The following is a 25,926-nucleotide window of genomic DNA, read 5'->3' as shown; positions in this document are numbered from 1 at the left end:
TCCATTAAAAAAGTAAGTATTCAGTTAAAACATCATACAAAAAGAAGAAACCAGTTGGTTCGCCAAGCAAATTCACTTAAATTTCTGCTAAAGTAAATATCCCCATGACCATCAATGGAACTGGAACGATCCGCCAATCTGGTTCGTGTTCGATGGTGGATTGATTGCCACCCAAAGGAGGGATATGGTGATGGCCATAAGACCCGACCACACGAAAAAGATGGTATGCGTCCTCCCTCTTCTTCCCATAAGTCCTTTCGCGAAAGGATAGAGATGAGCCAGAACCCAGAAACTGAAGAAAAGTCCACCTAGTAGTCGACTCCACTGCGGAATAACACTGTATATCGTTCAGCTGAACCCGACTGATATAGCTATTAAGTTGACCATCATGATCGTGATCGGGGGTATCGTCAAGGATGTCCATTTGACAATGTAGAGATCAGCAAACTCATCGTACACATCATCTCCTGCTGATTTTCACGTCAGGGTGAAGGAGATCTCGATCCCGGCAGCAAGATACGCACTTGTTCCCCCGATCAACCAGAATTGCTCATTTCTCCTCCATTCTTCTAGCTCGATGCCGGACCACTTAATTTCAAGCAAAGCTAATAGACATAGAGTAACTGTGATTATCAGGAGATATGTAAGGAAAGTGACATTGAGGGTCTGAACGATGAACTGGCCGGAAAACAACGAAAGTGCGGGGAGTAAACAGTAGACAATCAGGAAAATTGAGGTGAAGGGATAGATTCCGACATTGAGATAGGCAATTCTCTGTAGAAACTTCATTCTAGGACTGGCAAGGAGAGCATTGTTCAGGGGAAAGAAAATCTCAACCGAGTGACCACATCTTCAGTAACAGATCCATAAATCCACCCAACACGCTGTCCCCACTCCGTCTTTAGTACCAGCATGAAATGACACTGATTGCCTCTGCAACCGTCGAGGCATCAAGAAGATCATGAGGAATGGTGAGAGCACCAGGTGGGTGCCCATTCTTCACAGCTGGATGATCTGCAAGGGGCCGACCTTGAAACTCGGCCACTGGAATTGAATCAATGAGGAATGTCGAGTTCCCAACCCGCTTAGGTAGCAGGGAGAGGTTCATCTCCTCACCATCAGAATCTCCCATTCTCAGAGCACGGTTTTCCTCTGAGCTGTGTGCCATTGAGGAATGCTTCTTCTTACGACTGAAAAAGCAGCACCTGCAGCACCCGGAGTGTTGTTCTTTTGATCGTGGCGGGTCAAAGCCATAAAGAGCAACCGTACGAAAGAGGCAACCAGTTCCGACATAGACAGGCCCCATAAGACCATCAAGAGCTCGCATGTTCACATCAAAGAAGACGGTATTGTTATTGGCGTACCGATCAGATGGGTCAATCCCCTCAAACCTTTGAGGAAACTGGACATAACAAAGTCGGTCACCTCCTCGATCCATCATGAAGCACATGCCTTCCCTCATTGCCTGTGAGTTGTAGATATAGTGATCACAGTCAAGGTTCAGGATGAATGAACCATTGAACATAATTGCAGATGCTCGAACGAGGGCATTCATGGCACCGGCCTTCTTGTTGTGATCATAGCCTGGGCGCTTCTCACGAGAAACATAAACAAGCAAAGGGAGACGAATATCAATATCAGTTAGATCATTGAGCCTATCCTCAGCAGTTCCATGTAATGGTTCATCACTGGGTGGTTTCAGCAGCACCTATGAAATCGAAAATTTAAAAGATTAAGAAAAGAAATGTCGGCATCAAATTATCAACTTGCATTCACTTTAATTCATCTATCCGCGTAAAACCTCAAAAAGCTCAACATTAGCAATCCAAAGAAAAATAAAGGGTGAAAATATTTTCATTCAATGTACTAGTTGAAAAACGCGAAAAAAGATATCTTCCGACTATATACATACCTGTGTTATACCAGCATGGTCACCACGGGAGTGCTCGGAAGCTGGATTTAACCAAGTCCCAGGCCAGTGAGTTCCATCAGCCATCCATGTCGCTTTCGGAATCTTCAAAGTCTCTACAGGTTCATCTTCCCTATTCTGTCTCTGCAGCTTCATTGCCTTGATTTCCTAGCGTGAAACGCATCAGACCTACTGCGTATGGAATCTGGTAAACTATTGATACGGACCTTGAATTCATCATACTCATGTTTAACTGGTCGACGGTCCTTGACAAAATCTGGTTTGACTTTATTCTTGTAAGGATCCCTCTTCAGATTGAAGTAAGATTCTGGCTTCCGGGGTTCAATATCATGTTTGCGACAAAACGGAACCCACGAATTAGCAAAACTTGCAGCTTCAGCCATGGCCTCAAAAGTTAAGAGTGCTCCTCCGTCATCAGAAACATAACAAGCAAGTTTTTCAACAGGGTAATCTGCAACTAGAATTGACAAGATTGTGCTCGCAGTGACAAGAGGGGATCGGCAGTAGAGACAAAGACATCTATGCCTGGAAGGTCAGATTTTCCAGTAGGGTTGGTGGTTCGAATTTGTCCTTCAACACATTAAGGTCGGTAGCACAGTTGATGGGGCAGAGCTTGGGCAGTTGGTCAAGAAGCCATGAAAAAGCGAACCACAGACATTCCCCATAGCCAAATAGCATCGTTGTTTGGATGCTTGACCCTCCAAGCCAAAAACAATCTGAGAACAACAATTCGTACAAAAATTATAAGCCTGCAAACATGGAAAGAGAGGTTAAAGTAATGACACAAAATGGAGTGACAGGATTAACATAGAAAACTTCCTATATATATAATAATATATTCTGCAATACCGTTAAGCTACCGAGCATAAATGCAGCTCAAATATTTTAAGACAAATAGAAGCTAAAGTTTTCATGGAATCATTATCGTAGTAAAATATAGCGACATAGAGAACAAATATAACATTTAGGAAGATCTAGAAATGAAGACTACAGATAAGGGCTGAGAATAGCTGCTGGTATTTTTAATTTCCATGTAAGTGGCCTCCATGGTTTGCTAATCAGCTCAGTTGGTTCAGCAACTTCATCATCTTTACCATTACCATCCTTTGGTCATATAGCATTGCAATAACCATAAGTCCCTCTAGTCTCAAACAGCCTAAGGTTGTGATCGAAATCTCCCGTTTGACTCCTCATCAGCGCTGACTTTGTTGGCTTCATTAAAGACAACCTCCTCTCCATTTTGGACATTGAACCAGGGGGAGGAAGTGGAAGTGGCCTGGAATTATTAACCACTGCTGTTTCATCGAGACCCGTGTTCTTGTATGGCTCCTTACATCCAGGGCACATTCCACCCCCTGATTTCACTGCATCAATGTAACAATTCCGGAAATTTTGAAATCACATTCGCAAGGGAGAATATTCGAACAGCGTTCATCATTCATTACCTTTGCATCACACCCAGGAACCGCACATGAAGATACTTTTGCACCAGCCATCTGCGATGGTTTGCTTCAGACTCAATCACCTTGTCCATTAGATGTGCTCGGTTAACACTCTTGAATCCACCAGTAAAAAGTGAATTCGACTCATATTGCTCTTCAACCTTTTGAGATATAGAAGGCTCCATGGGTTGGTTGGCAGGGGTGGGGGTATATGCACTGTATAGTTCATGAAATCAGTGCTACCAAGCTCACTATCGAGATCATCCCTTGAATAGCTCACGTAACGTCCGAAGGAAGTTCTCCGCCCCAATGTCACAGATGGAGGTATAGGAAACTTCTGAGATTCTGCAGCTTCAGAGGAAATCGACAAAGATGATCGCCTCCCTTTATAAGACTTTGACGTCATCTCGTTTAGCTCTACCAGGGAATTACCCTTAGATCCTGAATTTCCAGAATACAAGAAGTTATATCAGTAGAAGCACTACTAGAGATTTTCAAAGTAGATAATCAAGCACCGTAATAGGTATCTTAAACCGAAAACTTCAATGTGATCCCAAATTTGACTGCCAATAGCAAAATAAAAAACCAACTTAAAATGTTCATGATTTGGACAAGTCAGAAATAGATAGTAAAGGTATATAAATCAGACAACTTTACAGCCAAACCATGTCAACATCTGCAATAAAAATTGAAAAACATTTTTCCACAACAATAGATCTGTACTAAAATGTATAACAATATTCTTAGCAGAAAAAAAGAGCAAATCCACGCAGAAAATTAATGTAGAAACCTCAAAGCTAAATCTAAACTCCAATCTCTTATAAAAAGTAGAAGCATCAAAGAACTAAATATTTTAAAGGGTACCACCAAAGCCAGATCCACAAAAACCACCGACCAAAAACTTCATTTTATCCTTCTCTTGCTCCCACATTTTCCCACTAACCAAACAAATTAACCCCAGGAAAATAAAAACTAACAGTAAACCCAATTTACTTTCAAGAAAGAAAAGATCAAAAACATGTCTAAAAAGAAAGAAAAAAACAGATCTTAAGTGTAGGCCTGAATTTTACCCGGGCCATATTTGACCTGAGGCCCAATGGATAGAGGCCCGCGTAAGGAAAAAAGAAGATTAGGATTTCTACACCCCACCGACTGCCGCCACCAAACATGGAGTTTCCATGCGCACCGTTTTCGAACGAGATTTGCGTCGGTCACCCGTGATTCTCCTGCATGCATGTCGACTACCAAGCGTGATTCTTGCCGAAAGAAATCTTTTTATTTCTTTTCTTTTCCCTCTTTCATAAAAACAAATGGGTTATAAAACCCCCATCAAGACATTGTAGAGGGCAGCTGGTAACAATTAAAAAAAAATCAATACACAGAGAAACAAAATTTCAGATTTATAGGCAACATTTTCTCAAAGGTATTCCAAACTTTTTTTATATGTCTTTTGTGAGGGGAATCTATGGGAAAATCTACTAACTGCAAAGGAAGTGCATTCCCGAAGATTGTTCACACAAAAGGTCATTTGTTATCAGAAAATCAACGATTTTTTAATAGAGTCAAATGAATAAAAGGATCGTAATTTAAATAAATTTTTGAGATTGTAATTCTCAATATTTAAACAACATATAATCATTTAGATACTAAAATTTGGGCGTTGTGGGGGTGGTCACCCTTCCCCACACGTAATCGGCTCTCGAACTCTTAAAAATGAATTTTTAGTAAAAAGTTGACCATTTTTGTCATTTAAGGTTTCCAACCTACCTAATTTAAAGGTTGGTGGTGACTCCAAAATCAAATTGTTTCCAAAATTATATTTCATCGCTTTCCCCGAATTCAAATTTTTCCCTTCTAACGGACTCCACCAGAGAGACGTTATGATAGCTTGGCAACTCCGCTCGGGATTTCGAGAGTCAGGCCATGAACGATTATACGTTGTTTTATATTTGGGAATTACAAACTTAAATTGTATTTAATTTATGATCCTTTTATTTATTTTGAGTTTCGACATATTATGCATTATTCTACTTTTAATTAATCGATTTTTATTTTAGTGGTCTTCAGATTTAAACAGATTTTTGGAAATTGTGAGAGTGTTGTTTTTGTCGTGTTTTTAAAGGTTTGTGAGTTTCTCCTCACACACAACACATACATTTGCATATCATAAGCTCACTTACGAGCTTTGTCCCTTTTAAGTTGAGGTGAAAGTTTAGCCTACGTGAGATAATTTGTTTCTTCTCATGGGTTTTAGCTAGTAACCTTTTGGGTTCATATACCTTATGTCTACGTGAGATAAATTGTTTCTCCTCATGGACATAAGGGAATGTATCCTCTCGAATTGAACTCGATAGTCATGAGCATGTAATGGGTCAGGATTTAGGGTTTGGCAGCCTAAGAAGACACCAACATGGCAAATTCGAGTATCTTTTTTCTTAGAACCCAATACCGCATATAGTGAGCCATAGTAACCCACCTTGATAAAATTCATATCGAACCTCTATCCGTCAGTAGGTACCCAAAATAAGTGTACACAAAGGAGAAACGACTCTAAACCTCTTCTCTTTACCTGCATTATTTTATTTTCTTGAAATTTGGTTGATATTTGAATTCTTTTATACTGTCACATTTTCTATGTTTGATTTTTTTATTGTTTGGTATTGCATGATCATCATAAATAAAAGAAAGGTGTTGATTAACCATGTAATCATCAGAATAGAAGAGCGAACATTATGATGGAAAGTGTTTTCATAACAAGGAAGAACGTAATCCGACTGTCCGAGCTTGGTCTGAAGAAACACAAAGGGCAAAAAGGAGATAGTTTGCCTGGGGATTACGTATCACAAAACGCATTAGTAGATTGATCCCTATTGTAAAGATGAAAACTCTTTTGGATGAATGAAACTCTTTCTAAGAATGGTTACTTTTGGAAATCGATACCTTTTGCATTTACATTTTGCACTACATTTATTTAAACATTTTCAATTTTTTTGCATATGCATTTGCATATTAGCTGGCTGCATGGCATTCATTGAAGCATTTTTACATGCATTAATCAGAGAATTATGGGTTTATCTCATGGAGGATTCTGGAAGTACTTCTAACTGTGCAACTTCGTTCACACAATATTGAGAATGGAAGCAAAATTTGAGAAACTGAAGAAAGAACTAGAAGAGAGTTTGCAAAATATGCAAGTAGATTGGAAACTAAAATGGAGCAGGTACAAAAAGCCACCAAGAATCGTATCTTGCAAAACTAAAATGACCTGGTTGATAAATTTGTAGCCAAACTGAATGGGCTCAACCAAGAAAGAGGCAAAGATAAGATTTCATTGACTAGGGAAACCTCTGAATATGTGATGGCCCATTCTAATCCAACGATACTTATTTCGCTCCATAAGATTCCTAGCCACCAAGCAAGCTTCTCTGCCACTAAAATTCATGCAACTGTGCTAGGTCCTCGGGATCATTCTACTGATCACAACATGCCAAATCCCGATAAGATGAAAAGAGCCAACAATGAGATCCTGGAGACTTTGAAAAAGTGGTACAGAGAGACCTTTAAAGGAATGAGAGGACAGAGCTCTCACAATGAAATAGGTGCAACCGAACTAGTCTTAGTTCCTGATCTGGTGCTTCTACCCAAATTCATGATGCCCGACTTTGAAAAATATAATGGAACCAGTTGTCCTAATGCCCATCTCACTATGTTTGTGCAAAGGATGACTGGATATACCCACAACGATCAGATGTTGATTCACTGCTTCCAAAAAAGTTTGATTGAACCTGCTTCTAAGTGGTATAATCAACTGAGCCGTACTCAAATATGCTCTTGGAAGGATTTGGCTAGTGCCTTTCTGAGCCAATACAAGCATATGATTGATATGGCCCCTGATCGAACAACGCTACAGAATATGGAGATAGAAAGTGATGAGAGATTCTGACAATACGCACAACGATGGAGGGATGTCGCATCTCAAGTACATCCACCAATGACTGAAAGAGAGTTCCTCACTTTATTCATCGACGCATTAAAATCTCCATATATCAACTACACGGTAGGAGCTACCACCAAGAATTTCTATGACATCATCATGTGTGGAGAAATGATCGAAAGAGTTGTCAAGAATGGCCAGATAAGTGGCACTAACCATACCGACAATAAAGAAAGAGATGAGCTTAACATTGTGGGATCTTATATAGCTAGTCTGGGGATCAAACCTCATAAGGCATTCCGTGAAAAGACTCACATCAGTCCAATCCCAAGGAATTGCTCCCAATGCTAGTTGAGAAGAATCTTGTGACTCCAGTTTAATCCAAACCAAGAGAGGCCCCATATCCTGAAGGACATGATGTTAACGCCATATGCAGCTATCATATTAGGAGCTCGGGGAATACCACTGAGAATTGTTGGACATTGAAGCATAAGGTTCAAGATCTGATTGATTTTGGGGCATTGAAATTCAATATATGATGGGGTATTCTGGTCGGGAGTCAGCTGGGGCATCCATTAGGGGTTTTTGTTACATTCTCATGCATGTCATCTTGTTTGAACTTGTTTTTCTTCTTATGCTTAAATGTTTGTAATTCATTTGACGTTTGAACATTTTAAATAAAATGTTTTGTTTTCTTAGGAAATGAACAATGAGCAAATTTCAATCTTGAAATTCTTTGAATGTCATTTTAATTAAAAGATTTTAATAATTGAGGTTGTAAATATTTGACAAATGAAAAGATTGAACCCCTGTAAAACAAGGACCCCTTAATCCTAATCTAAATATACACCAGAGTACATACCCTTCTTATAAAAGGACCTAGCTAGTTTTTCTTCTCATGAAGAGTCCATCAAAGAATTGGCATTCAAGTATGTGTTAGGAGTGGACAAAATGGGGCAACTAGCACAATAGATTTCAAAACTAATTGGTTTATACTTTCGTTGAGGACGTTCAATGATGATGATGATCTTCTCATATGGAATGGTCAAGTAGGTGAATCTAGTTTAGGTCAGTTGCTTGGAAATTGAACTTTAACGATGAGATTTTCTAACCTTCAACAAACACGAGACTATAATAGGTTCTCCTCTACAAGCTTAAGAAATATAATTTGTTTACCCAACAATATATATATATATGTATACAATAAACCTTAGCTATTTCGCTAAAGAAATTGGTTATAGAGGAAACTCGAAAACCCTGGCTTTATGAATAGATTACATTCAAACCATGACATTGACCGGGTAATTGGAAATTCGGTGTTTGCTCCACTGTGATTGTCAAGTCAAAGACTTTGTGACGACATGAATCCTTCGGCTAGCCGAACAAAGGCAATTATAAGATACATGTACAATAAAGCTGAATTCAGCTAGCCAAACAATGGCAAGTTAAGTCAAATAATGGCAAGTTAAGTCAAATTTACTAAATAAGGAGTTTTGGTGAATATGGACTAAGGGAGTTGATGAACACCTGTTATAGTCGAACTCACACGAGCACTCAGAAATCTCATTTTTAGACCGATATTTCTACACTAACTTGACTAGGTGAGTCTACGAAGCTTGAAAAAATGTAAGATTTCAGAGAACTGAAACAGAAGTGTTCTGGAAGGTCTAGCTATTGATTATTCTAGTTGAGTCATTTTGTTCGCTTCCGATTAAAATACCAAGCCAAGAAATTTGGGTAATCCATGATCTTCACGATGACCAAATCGAGGAAACAAACCAACATGTCGATCTTGATATTTGTCATAGATTTGCAACTATCAAAGATTAAAAGAGCAGTTGATTTTTTTGATATCCAATGAACTCATGTTTTATGATTTGCTTCAATTGTGAAACCTAGAAGGAGGTAATATTTTTAAAAAAAAAATCCTTTTGATATTTTTCAAAATTTTGAAAATTCAAAGGAAGAAAAGCATTTTCAAACAAGATAACTTCTCTGGAAATATCTTGGAATTCAACGAACATCTCTTCGAAGCTCAAGATTGAAGCTGGGGCAAGAAAAGACAAATTTTTTGGGCAAAATTTGATGAGGCAAAAAAACAAATTTGTCTTAGGTCGAGGTTTGCAAGAGTACACCCTAGTGGAAATGAAGACAAACTGAATCAAAGATAGAGTGAAGACTACTCTCGCAACCATTCTCTTTCCAAATCGAGAAAACATACATCAATACTAACATACATCAACACAGACATACATGATAAATGAAATGTGCATGTTTGCATCAAACATTCATTATCATATGCATCAAAAATATTTATCTCCTATCTTGAGGAAAACCTCAATAACCCATCAAACTAAACACATCAAATAAATTTTATCTTGCCATCCATCATAACATTCAAGATATTCAGTCATAAATGCATCGTTTTGAGCTTTCAAGAATTCAAATTTCGAAAATGACCAAATGTCTTCTACCTTAAAGAAAAATGCCATCCACATATTTGACTTCCTGAAGTCAACAATCAATTATTCTGAAGGTAAGTCCTCAATATGTAGGAACCAATAGACAGACTATGAGCCTTTGAGAAACAAAGTGTCATCTCGCTTGAGACAAGTTTTCTTAAAAGCAAATTTTGTCTCGATTGAGACAATTTTTACTCAAAACAAAGTTTTTGTCTCTATTGGGACAATGTCTTTTGAAACACAAATCTTTGAGTATGTTTCATTTAAAACAAGTTTTGTCTCTCTTGGTATAGTTTCTTTTGAAGAAAAATCTTTGAGTATTTTCTTTGGAATTTTTTTTTTCTCTTGAGATAGCATCTTTTGAAAGAAAATCTTTTCTATTTCTCTTTAAATAAAAGTCTTTGAGTTTGTTTCTCATGAAACAAACATCTTTGAGATCATTTCCCTTAAAACGAATTTTGTCTTCCTTGATACCTTTTCTTTTGAAACATCATCTTTGAGTTAGTTTCCTTGAAACCATTATCAATAAAGATGGCTTACCATCCTCATCACGTAGGAACCGTATCATCCTCTGACCAGACCTCTTCATCATGTAGGAGACGTGTCACCCCTGATAACCATCGTCCTCATCGCATAAGAACTATGTTATCACCCTTCAGATGGTCTACCATCCTCTTCACATAGGAACTGTGTCATCCCCCGACCATACTTCCTCATCACGTAGGAGTCGTGTCACCCCTAGATACCCAGCCGTCCTTATTACGTAGGAACCGTGTTATCGTACCTAAAGATGGTTTGTCATCATCATCACGTAGGAATCATGTCATCTCCCGACCATACCTCCTCATCACGTAGGACCCGTGTGAGCCCTAGATAACCAGCCATCCTCATCGCGTAGGAACCGTGTTATCACCCTTCCTAAAGATGGCTAAAACTCTTCATCACGTATGAGCCGTGTCATCCCCGACCAGATCTTCTCATCACGTAGAAGCTGTGTCACTCTTCGATGACCAGAACTCTTCATCACATATTAGCAGTGTCATCCTAAAAAACAAACAATTTACTAAAAAATGACCAAATATCTTCGACACGGATGAGCAACGTCATCTTCAACATCAAATTATCTCCTGATTGACCCGATTTCCTCAAACACAAAGGAACAATGTCATATTTAACATACAATTTACCTGAAAGCGACCCGATCTCTTCAACACGGATGAGCTGAGTCATCTTCAACCTCAAATTAACCCGATCTCCTCAACACGAAGGAGCAATGTCATCCTCAGACAATCAAACTTCCTCAACAAGAAGGAACCGTATTATCTACAAAATATCTCCAGATTGGCCCGATTTCCTTAACGCAAAGGAATAACTTCATATTCAACAAACAATTTACCTGAAAACTACCATATCTCTTCATCACGGATGAGCAACGTCATCTTTATCATCAAATTATTTCCAAATTAACCCAATCTTCTCAACACGAATAAGCAGTGTCATCCTCAGACAATCAGACTTCCTCAACGCGAAGGAACCGTATCATCTCCAAATCATCTCCAGATTGACCCGATTTCCTCAACGAGAAGGAACGTCATCTCTAACAAATAATTCATCTGAAAGTGACCAGATCTATTCAACAAGGATGAGCAGTGTCAGTGTTGTCTTCAACATCAAATTGACCCGATATCCTCAGCGTGAATGAGCAGTGTCATCATCAAAACAAGTAGAGAGGCCAATCAAAATCAGTGTATTTGATCTTTGTCCTATTCCAGTTACACGACAATGGACAAAGTCGGGCAGTTGTAGACTCTGAATTTTGCCCGGGCCATATTTGACTCGAGGCCCAATGGGTAAAGGCCCACGTAAGGAAAAAATAATATTAGGATTTCTACACCCCACCGACTGCCGCCACCAAACATGGAGTTTCCACGTGCGCCGTTTCCCATCGAGATTTACGCTGGTCACCCGTGATTCTCCTGCATGCATGTCGACTGCTAAACATGATTCTTGCCGAAAGAAATTTTTTTATTTCTTTTCTTTTTCCTCTTTCATAAAAAAATGGGTTATAAAACCCCCCCATCAAGACATTGTAGAGGGTAGCTGGTATCCATTCGAAAAAAAATCAATACATAGAGAAAAAAATTTCAGTTTTTATAGGCAGTATTTTCTCAGAGGTATTTTCGAATTTTTTTATATGCATGTTCAGTTTTGAAATAATAAAATAAAAATAGGGAGTTCAGTTTACCTGGCTACCGGCGTGCTTATCGGAGTAACAAGGTCGTCGGGAAGGAGGTCGGTAGTTTGGCCTTTGTTTCCTTTGGGTTAGTGTCGCGTGAAGAGAAGAGGGAGAGGGGCCAAATTGCTTTGGTTTCACTGAAAAAAACAAAGAGTATGCTTTAAAATCATTTTTGGGTTAATTTTACTTAGGGTCCCTCATTTTCTTGTCATCTTTTACATTGGTCGCTTAAAGTGTTGGGTTATTCATGTTCAAGCCCTCTCAACTTCTTCCGTATTTCGCATAATGATCATCAAACTTTTGTGAAAAATCACGATTAAGCCCTCCTATGTTTAGTGCATTTTTACGAAATGGCCAACAAATTTCTGCGTAAAATCACGATAAACCCCCTCAAATATTGCCGTGTTTTTACATTTCAATCCCTAAAGCTCCACATTTTATTTATTTCATTTTAACACTCTATTTTCATTATTTTTAATTTAGTTACTAACATGTTATATTTCTTGTTTTATTTACTTTTAATTTAGACACTTTACTTTCTGTTATTTTATTTTAGGCACTAACTTACTAAAATTCTTACATTTTATTTTATTGCATAAACTAACCCCCTAACTTTTAAATTTATGCAAATTATTTCCTTTTTTTTACTTTTTTTTTATATATTTTTCAGCACTTTAAATTCCAGCATTTTATTTTTTATGCACTTTAACTTTTCAACATTTTATTTCAATCCTTTCTTTATTTCCAACACTTAGTTTTTAGTATTTGCACATTGATCACTTGTAAATGTATATGCTAAGGCAAGAAAATCTATGCAAGTATAAACAATCGATGCAAGTAATATAGTAGTTAGTGAGTATCGTCTCCACAGGGATTGAATTAGAAATATATTTTCACCACAACTAGAACTAATCTCACAAACTAGTCCTACTAAGTATTATCCTAAGAACTAATATTAATAAACTAAGAAAATGATTCAATGATTCCAGAAAAGTTTGGTTGAGGCAAAATTAATATGCAGACTGATAAAACAGTTGATGATTTAAATATAATGCAAACAACCTCTAATATTCAGACGTGTCACAGAGCACTTATGCTAAACCATTGTCTTGACAACAAATATTATCAGTTTAGAATGACTTATTATGACTCACTAAAATAGCACGACATGATTACTAGGTATTCTTAGACGGTTGCTACGACCATACCTCTCGGCGTTAACTATAGACGTAGTCTCTCCTACTCTAGCATCTATCCCTTTTAGTCGTTTGAAACTCACTCCTTATCTCTAAGGTAGACAAGTTAGAACTTCACCATCCCATATTCTTTCCATTGCTCACGTTGATCTATCTTAATTCTCTTGAATGTAAGAATCACTTATCTAGACAAAAGGATATCTCTCGATGCTCTTACAATGTCAAGACATGTTTTACCAAAACCCAAGGCTATCTCTCGATGCTCTTACAGTGCTAAGGTAAAATATTTAAACTATGAACAAAACAGTCATAAACGAAATATACTTCATCATTCATAAACATAAAATATTGTTCAAGCAAAACAAAGTTGAACACCAAGTAAAGCATTCATGGTGCTATCAAAGATCATCCAAAATTTAATGTTTGATACAACCCCAAATAGATAAAGAGTTAAAAACAAAGGAATAACGACACCCAAAATCGGGGGCTCTGTCGCGACAATCCTTATCAGCACCACACCTGCCTTGATGATCACCTTCTCTCGAGGCCTGATCACCGCCCTGCTATCGTCTGGCTATGGAGGAAACCAAGGAAGGTTGATGGGTAGACGGTGGGAATGCATTGCAGTTGCTTGCTCATGCCTTATGTAAACCTCTTATATCTTCTTCCTTGCCTCCTTTTTTTGGCGGCTACGGCTGGTTATTTATAAGGAAAATCTCCCAGGGCTTTGTCTACTTTTGGAGTTTTCTTAACTAGTCATTATTAATTGCCCGGACTTAAAAAGGAAAAGCGGTTGGTGGCTGGCAGAATAATTGAGGCTTGCTTGTACGTGAAGTAGGTCATCCAGCTGGCATGTGGCATAGGCGGTTTAGCCACACCTGCTTCAGACTTCCTCAAATAAAGCTTGCCTTGGCGAGATAAATCTGCTCCTCACGTTCTCATCTGTTCTGTTGGCCTCTGCACTTTTACATTGTCACGACTGAAATATTCTTCCTCTGTAAGATTCCTGCACAAACACAACCCAAATAACCCTTTTTCTCCAGCAGCATCAGTCAAACCAAATAAATCTTGCCTAAGCAAAACTTATCCACCACAATCTAATATAATCTATATGCAACTAATTGCAACTAAAAATGCAATGCATACTTTATCTAGACGAGCAATAACTTAAGTGAAAAGACTATAAACTAAGCCTTTTTACGGAGTTATCACACCCCCAAACTTAAACTATTACTTGCCCTCAAGCAATGTATACTAGCTATAAGAGAATTAAAATTTTTATGGCAAAGTAGTATTAAGAAAATCATCTGGTTTGAGATTTCAGCCTTCAGCAAAAATAGTTTGGCCTCAACATGTTGACAGTCATATCAGTCAAGTCCCTTCCATAGTCAGGATCCCTTGCTATTGTGTGTGCGTGATTGTAATCGGTCTATGCATAGAGGTAATTTGAAAACTTAAAGTAAGCACTCCTGGTTTGTCAAGGAAACAAATTATTCATCAGGCTTAGTTTATACTTCTAGTTATTTATCAACTTTTCTTCTCTTTATTCATTTTTTTCAGGGGAGTCAGCTCATCACAACTACTTTCCCACACTCTAGGTGAAAGGGAGCATACATTTCACCCGCAAGCTAGTCGGGCAGAGTCATCCTGTGACTACTTTCATTCACTCATATACCTTGGCTATTCTTAATTTGTTTTGGAGTTTTTCTTTTTCATGCCTTTGCACAGAGAAGTGTCCCTTTGTATTTTCGAGTTTTTCAAGTTTTTAAACACTGGAGAGTTTCCACTTTACCCTTAGAATATTTTTGTAGTCTCGGTAAATAGAAAATTCTTTCCTAAAAATTTTACAGATTACCTAGAGCAAAAACAACCTACAATCGTGTTTATAAATTTCACGGAATCAAGCCTAAGGTTGGTTCTCTTGTTTAGACAGTCTTAATAAAAATTCTGGCCTAGGCAATAAAATTTTGCATTCATCATTGGGCATCCCTAATTCATTATTAACAATAGTCTTAACCTGCTTATGTCATGACAACCAAAATTCTCAACCAATTAACATCAATTGTTTTCTAACAAAGTATGGCAGAATATGGTACAATACCTCCCCCAAACTTGAAGGATGCATTATCCTCAATGCATGAAAACTAAACTACATGATTCTAAATGCATATGCGAAAAAGAGAAAAAAAAAAACTAAGGTAAAGACTCACTGTGGTATAGTGGCATGACTAGTCGCCCTCATTCTGCGTCGTTTGGGAGGAGTGGGACTCTCAGATCCAGAGTCTACTGCTGCTAGTTGAAAAGGAGATGGCTAAAGTATACGGCATGTGGTTCTTTTGTAGCACTTATTGATGGATGAGGCTCGTACTGGTATTGATTGCTTGGTCGTAGGAGTTGGTTGTGTTGGGAATTGTGCTGGACTAGTAGATACTGCTGGGACTGGCGGTGTTGGACGGACAGGGGACTGAGTAGGATCATGCTCGGGTTGCGGCGGTACTGGAGTAAGATATTCATCAGAGAAGAAGTGGGGTGGAGTATCAGCACTGCTTTCGGAGGTTGAAAACGAGGAGGAGCTGAGGAATTCTTTTGTGTCACCTTGGCCTTCCTCTGGTACAGGTGGTACTTGCGTTTCTAGTGGTGGCACATTAACAGGTACTTCTGGGGGAACGTCTAGAGGTGCATGCGATGTCGTGGTATGGAATATTCTCCCGCCTGCATTGTATTTGAGGATGACAGCGGGGAAGATCGGTAATCTGATGCTTGAGTTCGGGAGTAACTCCTTGAAGAAGACGTTGATTTATATATCCCTAGCTTTGACATACTCGAAGTAAATTTCCATGTGGTCCTCCAGGCGACCGGTCTTTTCACGTGTTTCTCGAGTGTGCGTGACCACAACAGCCATTCTAGTCGCGACAATCGATTTTGCTCCTTGCTCTAAACTTTTCTTTGGGTCATTGTCATTGAAACTCATCAAATCGGGGACCTTTTACTTTGTGATGCCCTCCTTTGGTTTAATATAATCCTCGAAGTGATCCTCAAGAACCTTTTTATTCTTGCATAATGCAGTTATCAAGTTGGGAAACAAAAGGTTACCCCAGTTCCTTTTGACACAGTCATGGATCTGCTAAAAAAATGAGTTCTCCAACGTCAATCTTCCTCCCGTAAATGATTGAGTGTAGGAGAAGTAATCTCTTCACGAGGAAAGTGGTGTTGTGAGACATTGGCATCATCTTGCCTTTGAGAAAGTGGTTCCATAGTTTCACGTGTGGTTTTAATGCTCGGTGATTAACTCTTTTCCTTGTTGGGACACTCCCTTCGAACTTGGCCCACCCGAAGCTATGGTCATGTAGTACGCCACTATATGTTTCTTGATCGACCCCAACTTAAAATATTGATTGAGTGCATAAGGAGAAAATCGAATGAGTTTTCCTCGAACATAAACTGTGTGGTTAGATGGGTCTTCAAAATGGGCATAGAATTCTCGTACCGTCGCCGGTGCTACGGCTTTGGGATTACGGGCAAACTTCTCCCAGTTGTGTTTATTTATTACGTCCATCACCTCTGGTCTTAACGGCTCTTCTTCCTCGGCTGGAAAAAGGAATCCATCTTTCAAATATACTTGGTGTGTCTGGAAGGTCTTGAAGCGTGCTTCTACTTCAGCTGTTTGGAAATGTTCGAAGCTTTGTGTTGGGGTTGGGGCTTTCATTGTTCTTACCATTGTGCTTGGCTGACTTTTGTGGTGGCGATGGGGAGGTATTGTTGAGAGAAAGAAAATATTTTCTTATTTGTAAAGAGAGAGGTAAACACGATAAAGAAGAAGAGGTAGGGTAGTTTTTCTTGGGAAAGTGATGGGTGGTTTCAGGGTAATTCAGTCCTTTTATGGTTGGGAAAAGATTTCTCATTAAATGAGAAATATCTAATTGGACATAAAGTGGGGAAAAGGTTTTCTTTCCCTCTTTATTCTTCCGCCAAAACCTTGTACCCTAGAGCCTTTTTGTTCATGCATGCTTCAACTTCCCATGCTGCCACGTGTTCCTTGCTTGCCTACAATAAAGAGAATAAAATAATAAAATAAAACAGATTAAAACAAAAAATAACTTAACTTATTTATGTACAGAATTTAGATTTTCGTTGTCTAGGCAATGAATGTTTTCTCAATTAAATATAGAAAATTCTTTTGTCGCGCATGATTGGGGTTCCATTGTACTCCTTGAGTCTCTGCCCGTTCACCTTGAAGATGGAACCATCGTTTTGATTTTGAATTTCAATTGCTCCATTTTCATAGACTTGGTGAACAGTAAACGGTCCTGACCATCTTGATTTCACCTTGCCTGGGAATAACTTAAGGCGTGAATTGTAGAGCAGTTCTTGTTATCTAAGATAAAATTGCCTCGGCAATATTTTTCTGTTATGCCATCGTTTTGTTTTCTTATTGTAAAGGAAGGCATTCTCGTATGCATGTGCTCTAAATTCATTCATCTCGTTCAGCTCCAAGAGTATTCTTTCTCTAGCAAGTTGAGCATCCATGTTTATCTTTTTGATGGCCCAGTATGCTTTATGTTCAAGTTCAACCGATAGATGACATTCCTTTCCGTAGACCAGTTTGAATGGGGACATTCCCAGCGGTGTCTTGAATGCTGTGCGATAAGCCCATAGTGCTTCATCTAGCTTCAGCGACCAATCTTTTCGATTCGGGTTGACCAATTTTTCAAGGATCTGCTTAATCTCCTGGTTAGAAATTTTGGCTTGTCCATTCGTCTGCGGGTGATACGCAATAGCGATCCTGTGTCGTACTCCATATCGTTTCAGTGACTTGGCAATCAATCTGTTGCCAAAATATGTGCCTTCGTCGCTAATTATAGCTTATGGTGTTTCACAGCGGACGAATATGTTTTTGTGCAAAAACTTTAGCACCGTATTGGAATCGTTTTTAGGTGTTGCGGTTGGCTTCCACCCATTTTGATACATAATTAACTACTAGGAGAATATACAAATCTCTGAATGACGATGGGAAAGGTCCCATGAAATCTATTCCCCATACATCGAAAAGTTCGATTTCCAGAATATTTTACCATGACATCTCATGCCGTTTCGAGATGTTTCCTGTTCGTTGACACCTATCACATGATTTGTAGAATTCATGCGCATCTTTGAACAGGGTTGGCCAATAAAATCCGGACTGAAGCACTTTGTTGTTGTTCTCATTCCATCAAAATTCCCTTTATATGGTGACGAGTGGAATTGGTGTAGTTTATTTTACTGCTCTTCTTCTGGAATGCATCTTCGGATTATTTGGTCCCCACATTGCTTGAATAGAAATGGTTCATCCCAATAGTAATGTCACACATAATGTCGAAACTTCTTTCTGCCCTGGCTAGATAAATCTGGAGGAACAATACCACTACCAAGAAAGTTAACAATGTCAGCATACCAAGGCGCAACCGTGACAAATAATATTTTCTCGTCTGGGATGTCCTCTTTAATTTATGTGATGTCAGAACAATCAGATTTGTTATCTAGCCTAGACTAATGGTCTGCCACTTGATTTTCTGTACCTTTTCTATCCTTGATCTCTAAATCAAATTCTTACAGTAGTAATATCCACCGAATTAGTCTAGGACGTGCATCTTTTTTAATAATCAAATATTTAATGGCAGAGTGATTGCACAATTACCTTATTGCCTATTAGATATAGCCTAAACTTATCGAATGCAAATACTATTGCTAAAAGTTTTTTTTTCAGTGGTGGTATAGTTCACTTGTGCATCATTAAGAGTACGGCTTGCATAGTATATGACGTGAAAAATTTTCTTTTTTGTATACTAGCACTGCTTCGACTGCATAGTCACTAGCGTCGCACATGAGCTCAAATGGTTCATTCGAGTCTGGTGGGATAACAATTGGTGATGCCGAAAGCTTTTTCTTCAAATCTGTGAAGGCATTCAAACAATCATTAGTGAATTCAAATGGATGATTTTGTTGAAGCAAAAGATATAAGGGTTTTGAAATTTGTGAGAAGTCTTTTATGAACCGCCTATAGAAGCCTGCATGTCCAAGAAAACTGCTTACACCTCGCACATTAATAGGTGGGGGAATATTTGCAATTGCATCCACATTGGCTTTGTCCACTTCAATGCCATGGCATGAAATTTTGTGACCCAACACTATTCCTTCGGTCATCATAAAATGGCATTTTTCCCAGTTTAGTACTAGGTTGGCTTTTTCACAATGTTTAAACACCTTGGATAAATTACCGAGACAACGGTCAAAATTATCACCCAAGATGGAGAAGTAGTCCATAAATATTTCCATTCACTCTTCCACTATATCCTAAAATATTGCCATCATGCATCTTTGGAATGTAGTTGGAGTGTTATACAGTCCAAACGACATTCATCTAAATGCATAGGTTTCATACGAGCATGTGAAAGTTGATTTTTCTTGGTCATCTAGTGTTATGGCAATTTGGTTATACCCCGAGTATCCATCGAGGAAGTAGTAAAATTCTTTTCCCCCTAGTCTATCCAATATTTGGTCGATAAAATGGAGGGGAAAATGATCATTCTTTGTGGATTTGTTAAGTTTCTTGTAGTCCATGCATATGCGTCATCCCGTGACTGTTCTTGTGGTGAGCAGCTCATCATGCTCACTCTTAACCACAATCACACCACATTTCTTTGGTATGCATTGTATTGGGCTAACCCAAGAACTATCGGATATAGGATAAATCACTCCTGCAGCCAGCCATTTTATAATTTCCTTCATGGCTACCTTATTCATGATCGGGTTGAGTCGTCTTTGCGGTTCCACCGATGTGCTATGGCTATCTTCAAGGTTGATTTTATGCATGCATATGGTCGGACTGATTCCTTTCAAGTCTGCCATCATCTATCCTATAGCTTTCATGTACTGTGACAAGACATTCAATAAACTATTCTCCTATTCGGAGGTTAGGTTGGCAGAAATTATCACTGGTAGGGTTTCATCAACTCCTATATATGCATATTTCAAATGTGATGGCAAAGCTTTAATTTCCAACTTTGGTGCATGTTGTGAAGATGACTCATGAGATTTAACTTCATCATAATCTAAGGGTTCAAATTTTATACCTGATCTATTATGAAGAAGTCTTGATTGGTCCCTTGTCTTTCCTCCGCATCTTACATTGGTATTGTTTTCGGGGTGTTCATTGCTCAGATTTTTATGGTCGAGGCCATGATTTTCAGGATCGTTTTCTGAAAATATTTCGTCTAGGCCAAAGTTTTCTGCTTCATGTATCTCGGTTGTAGGTTCATGGTAAAATGTAATGTATTCATCGAGCCTTAGGGATTCACCTCGTCCAAGGATTGCCTTTTCTTCAATCTTGTTAATGCATTGGCATTCCTCTAAATTGTCCACGTATTTCATGGAGTTGAATACATTGATAGTGATGTTTTTCTCTCATATTCTCATGGTGAATTCTCTCTTTTCACAATCTATGAGGATTCTCCCAGTGGCTAAGAAGAGGCGTCCAAGAATGATTGGTGCATTTTCATCGGCTTCGCAATCCAGGATAAGAAAATCAACTGGAAATACGAACTTATCCACCTTTACTATGACGTCTTCTATTCTGTCACCGAGTCACACATAAGACTGATCAGCCAACTATAGGATGACCGAGGTGGGTTGGGCGTGATACCCGTCTAGCTTCATAAATATGGACTTTGGTATCAAGTTTACACTTGATCCCAAATCAATAAGAGATCTTCCTATGAAGTCATTACCAATGAACATGGTATTATAAAACTACCAGGGTCTTTTTGTTTTGGTGGGAGTTTGCTTACTGCTGAACAAATTTCTGTTGCCGTGGTGACACGTTCTACCTTCATTTTCTTTGTAACAATTTCCTTAAGATACTTGGCATAGGAAGGCATTTGTTCGATGGCTTCAAGTAAGGGCACATTAATGCACAACTAATCCAGAACTTCAACAAATTTCTTGAACTGGATTTCATCATCGTGCTTCTTCAACTGTTGAGGGAACGGTGGTGAAGGTCTCACATCGACTGCTGATGGTGTTGAGTAATCGCTAGACTGAACCATGAAGTTTTTATTATCCAGTATATTCTCTTCTAAGCCTTCACTTCTTTCCTTCTCTTCAGGCACTTCCCTTCATTCAACATTCTTAGATTGATCATCCAGTTGTGTTACGCCTTGGCGAGGATTGTTCAGGTGTTCTCCCCTTGGTTAACTTGTTTTCCACTCGTTAGTGTAAGTACATTGCATTGTTCCTTCCCATGATGCTTAGTGATTTCAGTATCACTAGGGATATTTCCATGTGGGCGAGAATGTAACGCCGTTGCAATTTGTCCCACTTGATTCTCCAATGCTCTGAGAGATGAGCTATGGCTTTGCAAAAGCGTTGCTTGGGTTTGTAGAAAATTTCCTTGATTTTTAATTGTTGCAGAGTGTTCGTGCATCAAGGTCTCTGTGGAAGCCATGAAATCTTTTATCGAGGCCATGAATTCCTACAATGATAACTCTAAGGAATTAGTATTCGAATTGGTGTTAGAGGAAGAAGCTATACCTTTATTGTTATGTCAGGGTTACTGATGATGCTGATTCTAAAAATGTTGATGGTCATAATTATTTTGTTGTTGCCTGTAGTTTGCGGCTTGATTGTTATTGTTCCCTTGAGTACTCCATGAAAAATTTGGGTGATGTCTCCAACCAGGATTGTATATGTTCGAATAGGGGTTATTATTGTTCCGATTGTAGTTGCCCACAAAATTGGTTGACTCATAGTTTTCAAGACATTCACTCTCATGATAATGGCCTTGATAAAATAGGCATACATTATTGGTCACCTTGATTTCTCTTACCTCATTATGACGTTGCAAATTTTTCAACATATTGGTTATGGCCGAAAGTTGAGCTGCTACCGAATCTTTACCTTCTAATACATATGCTCCTGATGTTTTTCTAACAGTTCCCAATCTTGCACATGGAAATTGATAATCATTATTTGTTATCCTATCGAGGATGTCAAAAGCTTCCTCGGGTGATTTGTCTAGCAAGGTGTCATTCGCTAAGGCATCTAGCATCATTCGAGTTGGTGCGTTGACTCCATTGTAAAACATTACCACTTGCGTCCAATCGTGAAATCCATAATTAACACATTTGTAAAGTAGACTTTTATACCTATCCCAACATTCGTACATTGATTTATCATCTCCTTGGAGAAAACTAGCAATGTCATTGCGAAGCTGAGTGTTCATATTGGGCGGATTGTATCACAGTAGGAAACTCTTTCATAAGTCTGCCCATGACTCCATTGAACCGGAAGAAACTTCGTTGAGTTAGGCTCTTGCTCTATCGCGTAGGGAGTAAGGAAAAAGCTTCAGTTTTAGCACATCCTCATGTACTCCTTGTTGTCGAAACGAGTCGCATACTTCAAGGAAAGCAAGAATATGCTGTCTCGCATCTATATTGGGTGAACCACCAAATTGTTCGATAGAGTTTAACATGTTAAACATTACCGGTTTGAGTTCGAAGTGAGTGGCTTGGATCTCAGGTCCCACTATGCCTGGATTGAGGTCATCGAGAATAGGGTTCAAATGATCTCGTATCGCTCTTGGTCTTGCAACTTGAAGATTAATTGTTGCATATGGATATCCTAAATCTCCCATGTTGTGTTGCATTTGAAATTCATTTGATTGTGCTCTGGTTCTTTGGGCACGCAACCTTTGTCTAAGTGATTGCTCAATTTCAGGGTCGAATGGTTCCAAAGGCTGACCAGAAGATCTCAAGGTCATTCAAAAATTAAAACCTACAAGAGAAAATAGTAAACTACGTTAGAGTAATATAATGTGACAAAGAGAACTTGTTATGGCTAAAAATAGCGTCAGTTACCAATCCCCGGTAACGGCGCCAAAAACTTGATCGCTTGTAAATGTATATGCTCAGGCAAGCAAATATGTGCAAGTATACACAATCGATGCAAGTAATACAATAGTGAGTGAGTATCGTCTCCACAGGGATTAGATTAGAAATATATTTTCACCACAACTAGAACTAATGTCACAAACTAGTCCTACTAAGTATTATCCTAAGAACTAATATTAATAAACTAAGAAAATGATTCAATGATTCCAGAAAAGTTTGGTTGAGGCAAAATTAATATGCAGACTAATAAAACAGTTCATGATTTAAATATAATGCAAACAACCTCTCATATTCAGACGTGTCACAGAGAACTTATGTTAAACTATTGTCTTGACAATAAATATTCTCAGTTTAGAATGACTTATTACGACTTACTAAAACTGTCTGACAGGATTACTAGGTATTCTTAGACGGTTGTTACGGCCATACCTCTCGGCGTTAACTATAGACGTAGTCTCTCCTACTCTAGTATCTATCCCTTTTAGTCGTTTGAAACTCACTCCTTATTTCTATGGTAGACAAGTTAGAACTTCACCATCCCGAATTGATTCCATTGCTCACGTTGATCTATCTTAATTCTCTCGAATGTAAGAATCACTTATCTAGACAAAAGGCTATCTCTCGATGCTCTTACAATGCCAAGACATGTTTTACCAAAACCCAAGGCTATCTCTCGATGCTCTTACAGTGCTAAGGTAAAATATTTAAACTATGAACAAAACAGTCATAAACGAAACATACTTCATCATTCATAAATATAAAATATTGTTCAAGCAAAACAAAGTTTAACCCCAAGTAAAGCATTCATGGTGCTACCAAAGATCATCGAAGATTAAATGTTTGATACAACCCAAAATAGATAAAGAGTTAAAAACAAAGGAAGAACGACTTCCAAAACTGGGGGCTCTATCGCGACAATCCTGATCAGCATCGCGCCTGCCTTGGTGATCACCCTCTCTCGAGGCCTGATCACCACTCTGCTATCGTATGGCTATAGGGGACACCAAGGAAGGTTGATGGGTAGACGGTGGGAAAGCACTGCAGTTGCTTGCTCATGCCTTAGGTAAAGCTCTTCTCTCTTCTTCATTGCCTCCTTTTTTGGCAGCTATGGCTGGTTATTTATAAGGAAAATTCCTAGGGCTTTGTCTACTTTTTGGAGTTTCTTTAACTAGCCATTATTAATTGCCCGAACATAAAAAGGAAAGGCGGCTGTCAGAATAATTGAGGCTTGCTTGTACGTGAAGTAGGTCATCCAGCTAACGTGTGACATAGGCAGTTTAGCCACACCTTCTTCAGAGTTCCTCAAATAAATATTGCCTTGGCGAGATAAATCTGCTCCTCACGTTCTCATTTGTTCCGTTAGCCTCTGCACTTTTACATTGTCACGACTGAAATGTTCTTTCTCTGTAGGATTCCTGCACAAACACAACCCAAACAACCCTTTCTCTCCAGCAGCATCAGTCAAACCAAATAAATCTTGCGTAAGCAAAACTTATCCACCATAATTTAATATAATTTTCTTTGTTCTACACTTATTTATTTTGATTATTTTTCAACTCTTTTCACTTTTATTTTGTTTTATTTCATTTTATTTTATCTTTGCGAAAAATTACAAAATAATGTCTTTTGTGAGGGGAATCTATGGGAAAATCTCCTAAGTGTAAAGGAAGTGCATTCCTGAAGATTGTTCACACAAAGGGTCACTCGTTATCCGCAAATCAACGCTTTTTGAATAAAGTCAAATGAATAAAAGGATCGTAATTTAAATATATTTTTGAGATTGTAATTCAATATTTAAACAACATATAATCGTTTAGGTACCAAAATTTGGGCGTTGTGGGGGTGCTTACCCTTCCCCTCACGTAATCGACTCTCGAACTCTTAAAAAATGAATTTTTGATAAAACGCAGACTATTTTTGTCATTTAAGGTTTATAACCTACCTAATTTAAAGGATGGTGACGACTCCAAAATCAAATTGTTTCCAAAATTGTATTTCATCGCTTTCCCCGAATTCAAATTTTTCCCGTCTAACGGACTCCCCTGGGGAGATGTTATGACATTAAGCATAGCATTATCAACACAAATATGGTTAAAAGCTCACCCTTTTATGTCTACGAATGAGAAACGATTTCTTCTGTTTTGGATCCCTTCCCGTGTCTAATCTTGACAACCTTTTAAAAAATCAGAGAAATCAAAACTATTTTCTTTCTATGTTCCTCTCGTTTTTTGATCTGCAACTGATATTACTAACACTTGTATAGATGGGACAAACTAGAAGCAGTAAGACATAAATAGTGGTGAACTTGATAGTTGTTCTATGTCATAAAAAAAAAGAAAAAACTTGTAGATTTGGGTGAGAGAGGTTTTTGTAAGGAAAAGAGAAGCTTCGTTGAAATGGGAGAATCGGTAGAGTGGTGAGCGGAGAACGTGTTGAAAAATGTAAGGAAATCTATAGTAAACTGCAACTTCTCTCTTTCCCCCACCGGCTGCCTTTTATATCTTATTCGAGGATCATCTCAAGGATGTGAAGTCTTCTAACGAGTTAAGCTCTGATACCAATTATTAGGATCAAAGAGGCTCAATAAAACAACCGAAAAATGTACAAGGGGTGAATTGGCAAAGATTGTTTAGGGAGTAAGGAGAAAGAAATGATAGAAAATTTTGCACAATGATTTATAGTGGTTCGATTTCTCAAATAAGTCTACCTCTATTACCTTAGCTCTTCGCTAAAGATTTTCCAACAAATCCACTAATTTTTTTTCTTTTTCAAGGATCAAGAGTAACCTTTACACTCCCTAGTT

General features: G+C 38.4%; 1 pseudogene; it reads right to left on the bottom strand.

The window, feature by feature from the left end:
- On the bottom strand, nt 1-25,289 carry LOC120133713 (annotated as a pseudogene).
- Between the last annotated feature and the right edge of the window lie 637 nt (nt 25,290-25,926).

This window comes from Hibiscus syriacus, unplaced genomic scaffold (genome assembly GCF_006381635.1).
Source record: "Hibiscus syriacus cultivar Baekdansim isolate YM2019G1 unplaced genomic scaffold, ASM638163v2 tig00110584_pilon, whole genome shotgun sequence".
NCBI lineage: Eukaryota > Viridiplantae > Streptophyta > Magnoliopsida > Malvales > Malvaceae > Hibiscus > Hibiscus syriacus.
The sequence above is the reverse complement of the archived record's forward strand: the minus strand, read 5'-3'. Positions and strand labels throughout refer to the sequence as shown.